Source organism: Myodes glareolus, chromosome 1 (genome assembly GCF_982192425.1).
Source record: "Myodes glareolus chromosome 1, mMyoGla1.1, whole genome shotgun sequence".
Classification (NCBI taxonomy): Eukaryota; Metazoa; Chordata; class Mammalia; order Rodentia; family Cricetidae; genus Myodes; species Myodes glareolus.
This window is the reverse complement of record NC_142026.1, coordinates 29,126,803-29,141,427: the sequence shown is the minus strand read 5'-3', so window position 1 is coordinate 29,141,427 and position 14,625 is coordinate 29,126,803. Positions and strand designations below refer to the sequence as shown.

The following is a 14,625-nucleotide window of genomic DNA, read 5'->3' as shown; positions in this document are numbered from 1 at the left end:
TGCCAGGGAGTGGCCTAGTGAATCCAGTCCATTTCAGGAAGTTCCTGAAGCTCTTTTGTTGTTGTTGTTGTTGTTAACACCCCCCCCACCCCCCCACCCCACCCCCCACCCCCTACCCCCCCCACCCCCCCACCCCCGCTCAAGGAGCTCCCTGTGCAAGATGGGGTGTTTGCTGTGAAGTCTGACAATCTGAGTAGGACTCTTACCTTGTGGTTGTCCTCTGACCCTCCCACATGTCTACCACGACAAGCACACACTCATCTGGAGACAAGGTCTCACTGTGTAGTTCTGGTTGTCCTATAACTCACTACGTAGACCAGGCTGGCCTCAAACTCACAGAAGGCTGTCTGCCTCTCTCTCCTGAGTACTGGGATCAAAGTGTGAACACCATGACCAAAAGGCTACTAGGCAAGGCTAGAAAGACAGTCCCATGATTAAGAGCACTTAGCTGCTCTTCCTGGGGTCTCTGGTCCAGTTCCCAGCACTCATGCCGAGGGGTTCATACCCACCTATAACTCCAGTTCCAGGGGATCCAACACCCTCTTCTGGCTTTTGCGGGCAGCTATACATACATGCACACACATACATGCAGACACACCCTCATACTCATAGATAAAAATGAATCTAAAGAAAGAGAACTAGAAACATAATGTTGACCATGAAGAAATATAGGGAGGGAGTGTTGATGGTTTTGCTTAGAACAGTTGGAAGCGTCTTGATTGTATCACCCATCATCTCATTTTTTTGCTAATAGTCATCTGGAGTGACTGAGAAGTTTCTCCATTTCATAGGGGAAAAATCAAATAATTGTGTTTCTTATTGGTTTGTTTTTTTTTTCTTTCTCTTTTGTTTTTGGACAAGGTCTCATGGAGCCCAGGTTAGTCTCAACCTTCTATGTAGCCAAGGATAGCCTTGAACTCCTCATCTTCTTACCTCTACCTCAAGAACACCGGCCTGCACCATATAAAGCTGTTTTAGACCCCAGGCTTCTGATCTAATTCCATTGCTGTAACAAACCATTGTCAAACTCAGGGGCCTTAAACAACATTTATTTTGCTTACACATCTACACTTGGGGCAGAGCTCTATGGAGAAAGCTCTTCCCGAATCTCCTTCACAACATATACCGTACACGAAGAGAGAAGATGGAGCCGGAGCAGTGGCTGCTCTTACAGAGGATCACAGTTGAGTTTCCAGCACCCTCATGGTGTAACTCCAGTTCCAGGGAATCTGACACCTTCTGGTCTCTTCAGGTACACACACACACACACACACACACACACACACACACACACACACACTGGAAGTTACAGTCATGCACACTCTTAAATAATAAAAATAAGTTAAAATAAATAAACAAAGGTCCAGGGGAGCATTCTCTGGCACCTTCGAGGTGACATTTAAGTAGTGAGCAGCAGGAAGTGAGGGGGCCTAACTGAGCCGCGAGCTCACAGCGCCAGTCATTGGGAGGTGGTTGGCATCAACTTCTCCCCCTTGCTGCCAGCACAGCGTTCCTCACACTTGCATCCTGTCACTGCCCACTAGCCAAACTTGCACCTGTGATGTTCCTGGCACAGTTCCTGAGGTCCAGGGCTGGCACAGCAGCAGCGGAATCCTCTGAAAACTCCACATTCAAATGTGGAAACAAAAGTTTGGGGGTCCTGATGCCGCAGGCTTCTCAGGCCAGGTCAGCAGGTTCCAACTCCCAGAGATGCAACCCTCTTGGGATCTCTAGGCTCTGGTCACCCTCAGAGCCTAGGGCCCAAGGGACCACAAGGACATGCCAAGGACACAGCCTAGGGCAGACCTAGACTATCTGGGTGATGTCAGCTGTCTGTGACTTTTTTTTTCCCCGAGACAAGATTTCTCTGTGTAGCTTCGGAGCCTGTCCTGGCACCTCTCACTCTGTAGACCAGGCTGACCTCGAACTCACAGAGATCTAGCTGCCTCTACCTCCCGAGTGCTGGGATTTACAAAACCAGGAGACTCTAGCATGCTACTAAAATAAAAACATGGGATAATATATATTATATATATATGTATATATATATATATTATATATATTTGTGGCATGGTCTTGCTGTGTGGCATAGATAGACTGGCCTCAAACCTGATTGGTCTCCCAGGTGTGGAGATTACAGATGTGGACCACCACAGCTGGTGTCTTAGGTTTCTACTGCTGTGATGAAGACACCACTACCAAAAGCAGTTTGGGAAGGAAAGGGTTTATTTGGTTTATATGTCTGACCACAGTCCATCACTGAGGGAAATCAAGGTAGGCACTGAATTAAGGCAGGAACCTGGAGGCAGGAACTGAGTCAGACAGAGGCCATGGAGAGGTGCTGCTATTGGCCCGCACCCCAAGGACACCTGCTCATCAGTGGCACAACCCCAGTAAACTGGGCTCTCCATGACAATCATTAATCAAGAAAATGCCTTATAGGCTTCCCAATAAGCAATCTGTTAGAAGCATTTTCTCAGTTGAGGTTCCTCCACCCAGGTAACTCAAGCCTGTGTCAAGTTCACAAAGAAGTAACCAGGACAGTTGGTAAACAATGCCCTTTCTTGTACCTCACCTGATCCAGGCGTGGCTGCAGGAGGGTCCTACCCCACTTCGCAGAACCCTTCTCTCTGGCTCCCATGTATCCATCCTCAACCCTGTTAATCAAGTCTGCATTCCCGCACCTGGAGTGGCTCAGTTCTCCCGACCTCCATTCCTCCTCTGAACCAGGCTTTCCCAGGTGACCTCTGCCCACCTGCATACAACACTGATGGTCAGACCATCCAACAGAAAGAAAAGGCATGTTTTTTTGTTTTGTTTTGTTTATAATTTATCTTATTTTACTTTTTTTTTTGAGACAGTATCTCATATAGCCCAGACTGAGCCTTGAACTTACTTATTTATTTATTTATTTATTATGTATACAATATTCTGTGTGTATGTCTGCAGGCCAGAAGAGGACACCAGACCTCATCACAGATGGTTGTGAGCCACCATGTAGTTGCTGGGAATTGAACTCAGGACCTTTGGAAGAGCAGGCAATGTTCTTAACCACTGAGCCATCTCTCCAGCCCGCCTTGAACTTCTTGTATAGCTTAAAGCTGGCCTTGAACTCTTGCTGTTTGCCTTTGCTTTCTTTTTTTATTTTTTAATCTTTTTTAAAGATATATTTATTATGTATGCAGTGTTCTGCCTGTATGTACTTTTGCATGACAGAGGAAGACACCAGATCTCATTACAGCTGGTTGTGAGCCACCATGTGGTTGCTGGGAATTGAACTCAGGACCTCTGGAATAGCAGCCAGTGCTCTTAACCTCTGAGCCATCTTTTCAGCCCCTTCCTTCACTTTCTAAATGCTTGGATGACAGATGTGTTCCATGATGCTTTGCAAAGTATTTGAAACTTTCTAGTAGTCATCTTAAACGAAATATGTAAAAGAAGGTCTGAATGTGGTCAGTAGCTAAGTGCTTGCTTAGTATACACAGGGCCGTGAGCAGACCTCCAAGACCTCCAGCAACTCCCCCCTCCCTCCTTCCCTCTCTCTCTCTCTCTCACACACACACACACACACACACATACAAAAAGATGAAAATAATTTTAATATATTTTATTTAACCCAATATGTGCCAATAGTATCATCCCAACATGTGATCAATATTAACAATATTAATAAGCTGTTTTATATTACCTTACTTCCACACTAAGACTATGAAATGTGGACTATAAGCTGTAAATCAGTTCAGTGGGGGCTGGAGAGGGGACACAGCTGGGAAGAGCACAGGCTGCTCTCCCAGGGGACCATGTCAGGTGACTCAGAACTGCCCGTCACTCACCTCCAGGGGAATCACTGCCCTCCGAGAGCAGCTGTGCAGGACACCCTCACACAGACACACATACACACACATAATTTATAAATAAAAATAACTTAAAAAAATGTCTCGGTGGTAGAGATGGAGAACACGCACAAGGCTCTGGGTTTGAGCCCCAGTAACAGGTTTGGGGTGGGGGGTAAAGTGTGTTTTACAATTAAGGATATTTCAGTTGACACTAGCCATTTCCCAGGGCTCAGCATCCATGTGGGACAGGCGGCAGGCTTGTGAACTCAGGCTCACAGCTCTGCATCCTCCGGACCCTGTCACTCCAGCGATGTGCAAATCCACCCAAATGTGCCCAGGGTTCTGTGGATGCTGGACCTGAGTTAAAAAAAAAAAATCGGGTGGTGTTGTTGCTCCTGACATTCTGTGCCATTGAAGACTGGGGCCCCGGCTGCAGGAAGCTCATAAGAGTGGGTGGGGCTGCCTCTCCCTTCAGAGTGGACTAGTCCGAAGTTGAAAGGTTTGTGTGGTGCTAGGCACATGCCTAATTTCTTTTATAGGTTTGGGGATAACACACTTCATTTAAACCCCTAAATTCTCTGCCAGTTTTTATATAAAGCACAAGCCAGACTCCTTTGTTTAGTCCTAACAATACGAAAGCCTTAGCAGGGTGTGGTCATTTATGCCTGTAATTCCAAAATTTAGGCGGATGAAGAAGGAGTCCCACGAGTCCAAGGTGTATATATACCTTTCTGAGTGAGACTTTGCCTCAAAAATAAATGTAAGGACTATCGCTCAGTGGTAAACATTAGTCTAGGATGTGCAAAAGCCCATGTAGTGCAAACAAAACCAACTAGTGCGAACCGCCTGCAATCTCTCTCTGCCTCTACCCTTCCTTTCTAGCCTTTAGAAACAGAACAAGGAATTCTCCCTCGTGGCCACATGAGAAAGGGACCTGCTATAAATTCAGCTCTTGTCACTTTGTGGCCCTGTGCCCTTGAATAAGTGCTTGAACTCTTTGAAGTCCGGTTTGTTCCTCTGTCCAACAGCGATCATACCGGGGCCTTTGAGGGTGGAGTGCGACCGAACAGTACCCGGCAGATGTCCGCTACAGGACTCACTGCTGTGGACGACCACAGGGGCTTGCAGGGGGTGAGCGGACAATCAGCTGCAGCCTCAGGGCTCTCTGCGTTCTGCTGTAGGCACGGAATCAAGCTGAAGGTGGGGAGAGTCTTAGGATCCCCACCATGTTCCTGCCACGCAGAAGAGGAGCCAGCTCAGCCCTTGGGCTTTCGAAAGCCGGAAGCAGGGAGGGTGGTTTGGAGACACCAGGGAATCTCCGTGCCTGTTGGGTTTTGAAAACCCTTGGTCTTTGCAGTGTCTATACTCGCTCCAAAGTTGCTGTGCCCCTCAACTCTTGCTTCCCTCCACACCTCTCTGGGTTAAGCCACATCCCCACTGTAAGAGTCTCACTTTTCTTTTCTTCCAGTTTTTCCGACCCTGGTTGTCGTCGAACTCACTCTGTAGACCAGGTTGGTCTTGAACTCACAGAGATCCTCCTGCCTCCGCCTCCCAAGAGCTGGGATTAAAAGTTTACAACATGTCTGGCTACCCAGTTATTCCTAAATTTTCTTTGGTGGACTAGTATGGTGTTGAAAGAGGTTTGGATCCTGCGTTAACACATCCTCCTCCTCCATAGTCTAGTTATCACGTGATCAAGAAAAATAGCCTCCGAACAAATTTAGGAAAAAAGACAGGCTTTGGTTTAGTTTCTGAGACAGGGTCTTGTCTCTATGGGATCAAGCTTGAGCCCTTACCCACTATGCATCCTGAGTGCTGGGGCGAGGATCTGAGTCACAGCCTACCTGGCTTTCTTGCCTCTCATTAAGATCAGCATCAAACAATGCTGGAGGTCTGGGGGTGGAGTTCAATTGCTTTGTGCTGGGCAAGCACAAAGCCCTAGGGTTTATGTATTCTCCAGTGACGTATAAATCGTATAAACCGGGAGGATCAGGAGTTCAAGACCATCCTAGGCAACACAACAAGTTCAAGCCTGAACTGCAAAGGGAACCTCTCAAAATACAACAAACAAAACCCAGAAACCCTCTTAAATCGGTGACTTGAAAGATTGCCGTTAAAGACCAAATCAGCAGGGCCCAGTGTGAGACAATTGGAGAAGCTGGGTCCCTCGGAGAGACCGCATGCCCTCAAAGGGGAGGTGGGATCCAAACTCCTTATTCTCTCTCTTTTTTCCTGGCTGTTATGAGCATTCCTGCCATGGTTTGCTGCAGACCCCAAAACAATGGGGCCGACTCACCCTGCCTGCAGCCACAGATGGTTGCTTCATTGAACGAAGACTAACATACACGTGCTCAATATATGTATTCAGTAACAGCCTCTCTCTCTCTCTCTCTCTGTGTGTGTGTGTGTGTGTGTGTGTGTGTATGTGTGTGTGTGTGTGTGTGTGTGTGTGTGTGTGTGTGTGTGGCTTCAGGGAAGCTAGGCAAGCCCTTCACCAGTGAGCTGACCTCCAGCTCCCTCCTGGCCTTTTTTTCTTCTTCTTCTTCTTCTTCTTTTTTTCCTCCTTTCTTACCTTTAAACAGTATCTCATGGAGCCCAGGATGGCTTCGAACTTACTATGTAGTAGAAGACGACTTAACTTCTTGCTCCTCCTGCCTCTCTCTCCCAAGTGCAGGGATGGCAGATACGTGCCACTTCAACTGACCTTTTTCCTCCGTCCTTTTCTTTCTTTTAGGTGATGCACTGTTCACTGGAATTTGCTGTGCTCACAGCATTGTGCAATCACCATTTCCCTGTAGTCTCAAAATTTACCCAGAAAAATACTCCCGCTTCTTAGGAAGCCATTCCACATCCCTCTAGCCCCCTGGTGAGAGTCCCTTTGTTTTCTATGTCCACAGATTTGATTAGTCTAAGCATTTCATTCAAAAAGTCCTGTGCCACACATGAACCTGGGTTTGACTTGTTTCGCTTTTTTTAAAGTTGTTTCCAAGGTTCACTGTTAAAACACAGTTCAAGAACGGAGTTATGTCGGGAGAATTCCGAGTACTTGTGAGAAAACTCCAAGAAAACAAGGCACGAGTCTTGTGATCTCAGTTTCCTCAAAGCAAGAGTGTGTTTTCATGCTCCTCCGGGTGTAGTGGATAGGAGTGAGTTTACTTCAGATTGCTCATCATCACCTGCCCCTGTTATTCAAATAGTGCTTCTGTGTCTCTACGGAAAAACACAGTTCTCACCATGAACAACTTGTCCTTGGGATTGTACACTTTACTCGTGAGATTCTGCTTAACCCTCAGAATAACTTGCCCCACGCTCTGAATAAAGTCGACTACTGCATGAAGCTTTAGTTCAACTCATGTTTTGGCTCCATTGTCTTAGGTCCCACCACTTCTAGAGCAGTGACAGCCCACCTAGGTGGAATGCATTGCTACTCATGTGTGTGTGTGTGTGTGTGTGTGTGTGTGTGTGCACGTGAATTCTGTTCCACTGGATGAGTGTGCCATCATTTATTAGTTGGTGGGCACTGGGTTTTTTCCACCATCTAAATACAGTGAGTATTCTATGGAAGTTCATGGTCCATTTCCATGTAGACATTTGGTTTTGTTTCTTGTGGATCTACGAATTGTGAGGCAATATGGTGTTCCTTTGCTCAACTGTCTTGGGGACTGTCAGTTTGGTTTCCATGGCAGCTTCCCAGTACTGTGGTGGTTCTCTAGAGCAACAGGATCAGGAGGTTGTGGGGCCAGAGAGGTGTGCCGACCTGCTGTTTGTAAGCTGAAGGTTCCCACAAGATCAGGCAACGAGGGGATCTGTCCCAAGGAGCAGGAGAGCTAAGGATGTCAACCTCAGTCTGAGGCAAGGAGAGGAGATGGCACATCTCACTGAGACAGGAGGAGTTTGTATTTCCCCACCCTCGGGACTAGACGATGCTACCCTTGTTGGAAACGGCAGTCCTGCTACAGTTAGGACTTCACACAGATTCACAAGGAGAGGAGGAGATATTTATAAAAAAATATCTAGTTGACAGCAGTTTCTGTCCCGCCTGCTCCCACAGCCGTTCAGTCCCAAAGAAACACACAGAGTTAATCATAAACTGATTGGCCAGTAGCCAGGCAGGAAGTAGAGGCAGGGTGATGAGAACAGGAGAATTCTGGAAAGAGGAAAGACAGTTTGCAGTGGTCACCCAGATGCAGAGGAAGCAAGATGAGAATGCCTCACTGACAAAAGGTACCAAGCCACGTGGCTAACACAGACAAGAATTATGGGTTAATGTACGATGTAAGAGCTATTTAATAAGAAGCCTGAGCTAATAGGCCAACCAGTTTATGAACAATGTAGACCTCTGTGTATTTCTTTGGGACTGAATGGCTGTGGGACCAGGTGGGACAGAAACCTCTGTCAATAATCCAGTGCTGGGGCTGGAGGGATGTCTCAGTGGCTAAGAGCACTGCTTGTTCTTTTAGAGGACCTGAGTTCAGTTCCCAGCTCACAACTGCCTGAACTCCACCCCCCAACACACATGACGAGATCCATTCACATAGACACACACAAATAAATAGAAGTGGTGTGGGGGGGGGAAAGAGAAGCAGGAGGAAGAAAAGGAGGAGGTAGATTTCCCAGCACGCACCAACAGTATACGCCCAACAGAAAGGCGTATACTGAAAGACAGGCAAGTGACTCTCACCATGGCTTTATTCAGAAATGACCAAATTAGAAACAGCCCACATGCTTGTTAATAATAAAACTCATACAGTGTAATCCTACACATTGAAAATGAACACATGAAAACATGAAGAGTTCTCATAATCTTCATGTCAAGATGAGGAAGGCAGATAAAAAAGAGCCCAGAAGGGCATACTAAATGTTTGTATAGAGTTCACCCCAAGAGAACATGTTAGAAGTTGGGAATGGTTCACGTTGGGAGATGTGCATGGAGCAGACCTAAGTTGAGAGCGTGTGAGATTCCGGCAAAGCTCCTTCCTTTCTTCCTCCCTCCCTTCCTTTTTTTTTTTCTTTTCCTTTCTTAGACAGGGTTTCTCTGTGTTGCTCTGACTGTCCTGGAACTTACTCTGTAGACCAGGCTGGCCTTGAACTCACAGAGATCTACCTGCCTCTGTCTCCCAAGTGCTGGGATTAAAGGTGCGCACCATCACCACCTGGCCCTTCCTTCCTTTTTAAATACAGAGTTTTATTACATAGCCCAGATGGCCTCCAACTTGTGTTCCTCCTGCCTCAGCCTTCTGAGGTGTGAGCTTCCACGCTTATGGTCTGTGTTTTTAATGGTGGTAAAGCCGCTATCTAAGCCATCTGAGGCAGCAGCCATTGTGACTCAGGCCTATAATCCCAGCACCTGGGAGACTGAAACAGGAAGATCAGGAGTTGAAGGTTATTCTGGGATACATAGCACGTTTGAAGCCAGCCTAGGCTCCCTGAGACCCTTCCCCAAAAAAAGTACCTTTGAAACCAACAATTCCTTGCCCTCTTCCCCAGCCCTGGCAACTGATTTTCCATATGGTCTGTAGGGATTTGGCTCATCTAAGTTCCTCACATAGGGAGACTTCACAGCACCTGTCCTTTGAGTGTCTGGCTAGTTTCTGAGCTGACGTCATCACAGTTCTTCCCGTTGTAACCTGTGTCAGGGCTCTCTTTGTTTCTAAGGATGGTGATGATGCCACTGTGTATGCAGACTGTGTTTTGTTGGTCCAGGCATCTATCTGCCCAGAGTGTCTTCTCCTGTTGGCTGCTGAGAAAGTGGTTCGCTACAGAGTGCTCTCTCTCTCTCTCTCTCTCTCTCTCTCTCTCTCTCTCTCCCTCTCTCTTGTGTGTTTGTGTTAAGCCACAGTTGCCTGGAACAATACTGTGCCTCAGTAAAAGTTTATGAAAAGAAAACGACTATGCTCTTAAATGAAACTGTGCCATTCAGCGAAGTATTGCTGCAAAGCCTCGGGGGACACACACTACCAGAGAATGCAGCCCCCCCCCCACAGCCTCTTCTCAAGAATAAAAACAACAACCTGAATTTTCCGTCACAGCACCACCCAGGGACAAATCCAGACAAACAGGATTGGGCATGGACAGACAGGCACAGGCAAGCTGCAGCAAGAAACACCATCTATGTAAATACAAAGCCTAAGCCTGTAGTGGCCCACGGATGTGACCACCTGAGGTTATCTCAAACACATATGCACCCACACACATGCACACACACACACCAACAAACACCCACAAGGACTATAACAGATGTATTGTGGTGAATACACATGATACCAGCCTAGGCCTGGGTGTACATCTGTTGTGTGTGTAGCAATACCACAGCACACAGTCTAGTTCTGCCTCGACGTGAAGAGGGTGAAGACCAGGCCCTTGGGATAAGGCTGAGAGCTTCCTTTAGATTGCACAAAACCACTTAGCTGTATCTCTTACTGAACCACTCGGAGTTAATTGTTATTTTGAATAATTAAGACAACAAAGGAGGGAATAGAGATGGCTTAGCAGTTAAGGGCGCTGTCTACTCTTGCAGAAGCCAAGAATCTGGTTCCCATCATCCATGTTAGCTCACAACCACTTGTGACGCCAACTCTGGGAATCCAATGTCTCTGGCCTTGGTGCACTCTCTCTCGCTCTCTCGCTCTCTCTCTCTCTCTCTCTCTCTCTCTCTCTCCTCTTTCTCTCTCTCTCTCTCTCTCTTCTCTCTCTCTCTCTCTCTCTCCTCTCTCTCTCTCTCTGTGTGTGTGTGTGTGTGTGTGTGTGTGTGGGAGAGAGAGAGAGAGAGAGAGAACTCTCTGCTGGGCCACAGGGCGGAAGACCAGGTCAGGCCTCAGAGGACACAGGGACCCTGGAACTGACGAGTTGGCAAGAGTGAGTCTCCCACCTCCTACAAAAGCAGTCAGGGTAGACGCACTTCTCTGCCTCTGGCTGTATGAGCCCCACTTGATTCCTTCCTGTCCCTGAGCAGCAGCTTCCCGTGGGGTGGACACACCACAGCTAGTCGATGGCTTCCTGTGGGGTGGACACACCACAGCTAGTCGATGGCTTCCTGTGGGGTGGACACACCACAGCTAGTCGATGGCTTCCTGTGGGGTGGACACACCACAGCTAGTCGATGGCTTCCTGTGGGGTGGACATACCACAGCTAGTCGATGGCTTCCTGTGGGGTGGACACATCACAGCTTGTCAATGGCTTATTGTTCATGGTGATCACAGAGCTGTTTTTAGTTCGGTCTGCGATTAATAAGCTGCTGAGAATTGGTATTTGTGACTTTGTGTGGACACAGGTGACTTTGTGTGACATGGTAACTTCATGTGGACACATGGTGTCTTTGTGTGGACACAGGTGACTTTGTGTGACATGGTGACTTTGTGTGGACACATGGTGACTTTGTGTGACATGGTGACTTCGTGTGGACACATGGTGACTTCGTGTGACGTGGTGTCTTTGTGTGGACACAGGTGACTTCGTGTGACATGGTGACTTCGTGTGACATGGTGACATTATGTGGACAAATGGTGACTTTGTGTGGACACATGGTGACTTTGTGTGAACACATGGTGACTTTGTGTGACATGGTGACTTCGTGTGGACACATGGTGACTTCGTGTGACATGGTGACATTATGTGGACAAATGGTGACTTTGTGTGGACACATGGTGACATTATGTGGACACAGGTGACTTTGTGTGACATGGTGACTTTGTGTGGACACATGGTGACTTTGTGGGGACACATGGTGACTTTGTGGAGACACATGGTGACTTCGTGTGACGTGGTGTCTTTGTGTGGACACAGGTGACTTCATGTGACATGGTGACTTCGTGTGACATGGTGACATTGTGTGGACAAATGGTGACTTTGTGTGGACACATGGTGACTTTGTGGGGACACATGGTGACTTCATGTGACATGGTGACTTTGTGTGACATGGTGACTTTGTGGGGACAAATGTTCCATTCCATTAGTTACTGTGAGCAGGGTAGCAAATGTTCTGAACATTCTGCTTTAAGACAGCCCCACTTGCCCATGTATGAAACTTTCAGAGTTTGCACCTATTCAAAGTGGAGGTGTTAGGGTTCAGGTTCTCATTGTGCTTGTCTTAGGATCAAACCCAGGGCTTTCATACGAGGCAAGTGCTCGGAGCCTCACCCCTAGCCTCTTTTCTTTTTTTAAAAATATGGACCACTTCACAAATTTTTGTGTTATCCTTGCACAAGGGCCATGCTAATCTTCTCTGTGTTGTTCCAATGTTCGTAAATGTGCTGCAGATAAGAGCACTTTTAAAAAAAAGATTTATTTATATATTTATTATGTAGACAACACTCTGCCTCCATGTACGCCCGCACGCCAGAAGAGGGCACCAGATCTCATTACGGATGGTTGTGAGCCACCATGTGGTTGCTGGGAATTCAGGACCTCTGGAAGAACATCAGTGCTCTTAACCTCTGAGCCATCTATCTCTTCAGTCCCAGAAAAGAGCACTTTTTTTCTGGGAGTATCTTGCTATGAAACCCAAGCGACCTCAAATTCTCCTTCCTCAACACAGGATTTCTCCATACGGCTCTGTCTATTTATCTACCTACCTATTGATCTATCTACCAGCCTATCTATCATCTATCCATCATCTACCAATCTATCTACCTGCCTACCTATCATCTATCTATCTATCTATCTGTCTGTCTGTCTGTCTGTCTATCCATCCATCCATCCACCCACCCACCCACCCATCCATCCATCCATTCATCTATCTGTGATAAAATCTCTGGTAACACAGGCTAACCTTGAGGATGACCTTGGATTTCTGGTACTCCTGCCTCTACTTTCCGAGCACTAGGGTTCCAGGTGGGTCGTCCATGGCCATTGTATGTGGTGCTGGGGAATCAACACCAGGCAGGTATTCTCCCTACTGGGCCACACCCCCAGCCTCACTGTGGTTTAAATAGCATTTCTCCAGGGACCAGTGATGCTGGTTGGTGCTTCGTGTCCTTGTTAATCCTCTGCTATCTTCTCTGATACCATGTTTGTCTGAGTCTGGGGCCCACTTCTGGTTGCCTGGTTTCTTACTGAGCTGTAAAAGTTCCTTATATATCCTGGGCACGAATTCTTTGGCAGACAAGTCTTGGGGGCATTTGCCCTTAGCCTCCCTTTGAATTTATTCTTAGTAACAGCTGAGGCCCGTACTTGTTTTCATGTCAATAAGAAGCTCAAAGCGGGAGAAGCTAGGTACATGGGTGACCCGAGTCCAGCTGACTGCGTATCCTCGGAATCTGCGATGGAGCAAAGCTGAGATGATGTCGACTCTGTTGTCCCTATCAGCTGGTGTCACCATGCCACATTTTGATTGGGCCAGGCAGTTTGTAAGGCGATGGAAAAGGTTACCAGCGGGCTGGCATCAGGCCAGATCCACTGGCTCTCTTCTGGGAGGGATGCTGGCCTGGGGAGCCAGCACTAATGTGGGGGAATATAGCACCCAGGAGGTCTCAGATAGTGTAGATCAACCAGGCAGAAGGATCCAGGCTAGGAGGGCTCACGCCTGCCCCAAGCTCTTAAATGTGAGCAAAGGCTTCCTGTTGGCAGTGCTTTAGCAGTTAGAACAGTCTTCGCCTAAGGGGATGTTGGCCTTAGCCCCAAGGCTGGGAGGAAACTGCTTTACCTGAGGGAGAGAGGCTGAGCTGAGGGCACTGTGTCCACTGGTGAGTAATCCTAAGGGGAGGTCAGCCTTAGCCCCGAGGCTGGGAGGAGACTGCTCTATCTGAGGGAGAGAGGCTGAGGGGACTGTGTCCACCGGTGAACAGTCCACCCTTCACCAAGCTCTCTGCCTGCCTTCAGGGCCCACACCTGGGGCTGGGCCCTCTCACTATGAAAAGGCTCTTTACAAAGGTAGTTTGGGTAAGGTGTGGGATGCACCTCCCCCTCTCAAGATGCGGGGGGGGGGGGGGATCAAAGTGTTGAGCTGTGGTCTTCCTCAGGCCTAGAAGGGACTCATTAAGAGATATTCTCAGATGTCTCCATAGGAAATTCCTCCTTTCCCCTCCTCTTCCTTTATTTTTATTTATTATTTTATTTTATTTTATTTTGAGACAGGGTTTCTCTATGTAGCCCTGACTGTCCTAGAACTCACTCTGTAGACCAGGCCGGCCTTGAATTCACAGAGATCCGCCTGCCTCTGCCTCCCAAGTGCTGGGATTAAAGGTGTGCACCACCACTGCCCATCTAGATTTATCTTGAATTTATATGTTTGAGAGTTTTACCTGCATGGATGTCTGTGTACCGTGTGTGAGCTTGGTGCCTGAAGAGGTCAGAAGAGGGCATCAGATCCTCTAGATCTGCAGTTACAGATATATGTGAGATGCCATGTGGGTGCTGGGAAGCAAATCTATGTCCTCTGTAAGAACGTCAAACACCATCTCTCCAGCCTTGAGATTGTGCTTTCCTTAAGTCCTTGAACACCTAATAGGCAGGAGCAGGTGCCCAGCTGGCTGGTCCCATCTCAGCCCCCCATTCTCCTCCCACTGGAGCTGGAGCAGGTGCCCAGCTGGCTGGTCCCATCTCAGCCCTCCATTCTCCTCCCACTGGAGCTGGAGCAGGTGCCCAGCCGGCTGGTTCCATCTCAGCCCCCCATTCTCCTCCCGCTGAAGCTGGAGTATCTCTACCCACTGTGTCTGGCTGGGACTTAACAGCAGGACCCTGCAAGCTGCTGGTGACTTTTCAAGAACAAGATGACAGCAAAGGGGACTTGACCCATCTGCTCCCTGACCCTTTGATGGTCACCCACAGACACTTTCTAGAATGGGTCTGTAT

At 47.9% G+C, this 14,625-nt stretch overlaps 1 non-coding gene across 1 annotated transcript; it reads right to left on the bottom strand.

Annotated features, from left to right (window-relative positions):
* Positions 1-11,995: 11,995 nt before the first annotated feature.
* LOC125396912 (U6 spliceosomal RNA) lies at positions 11,996-12,102 on the bottom strand. The gene has a single exon (XR_007230939.1). It is a non-coding gene; the product is annotated as a U6 spliceosomal RNA (small nuclear RNA).
* Positions 12,103-14,625: the final 2,523 nt, after the last annotated feature.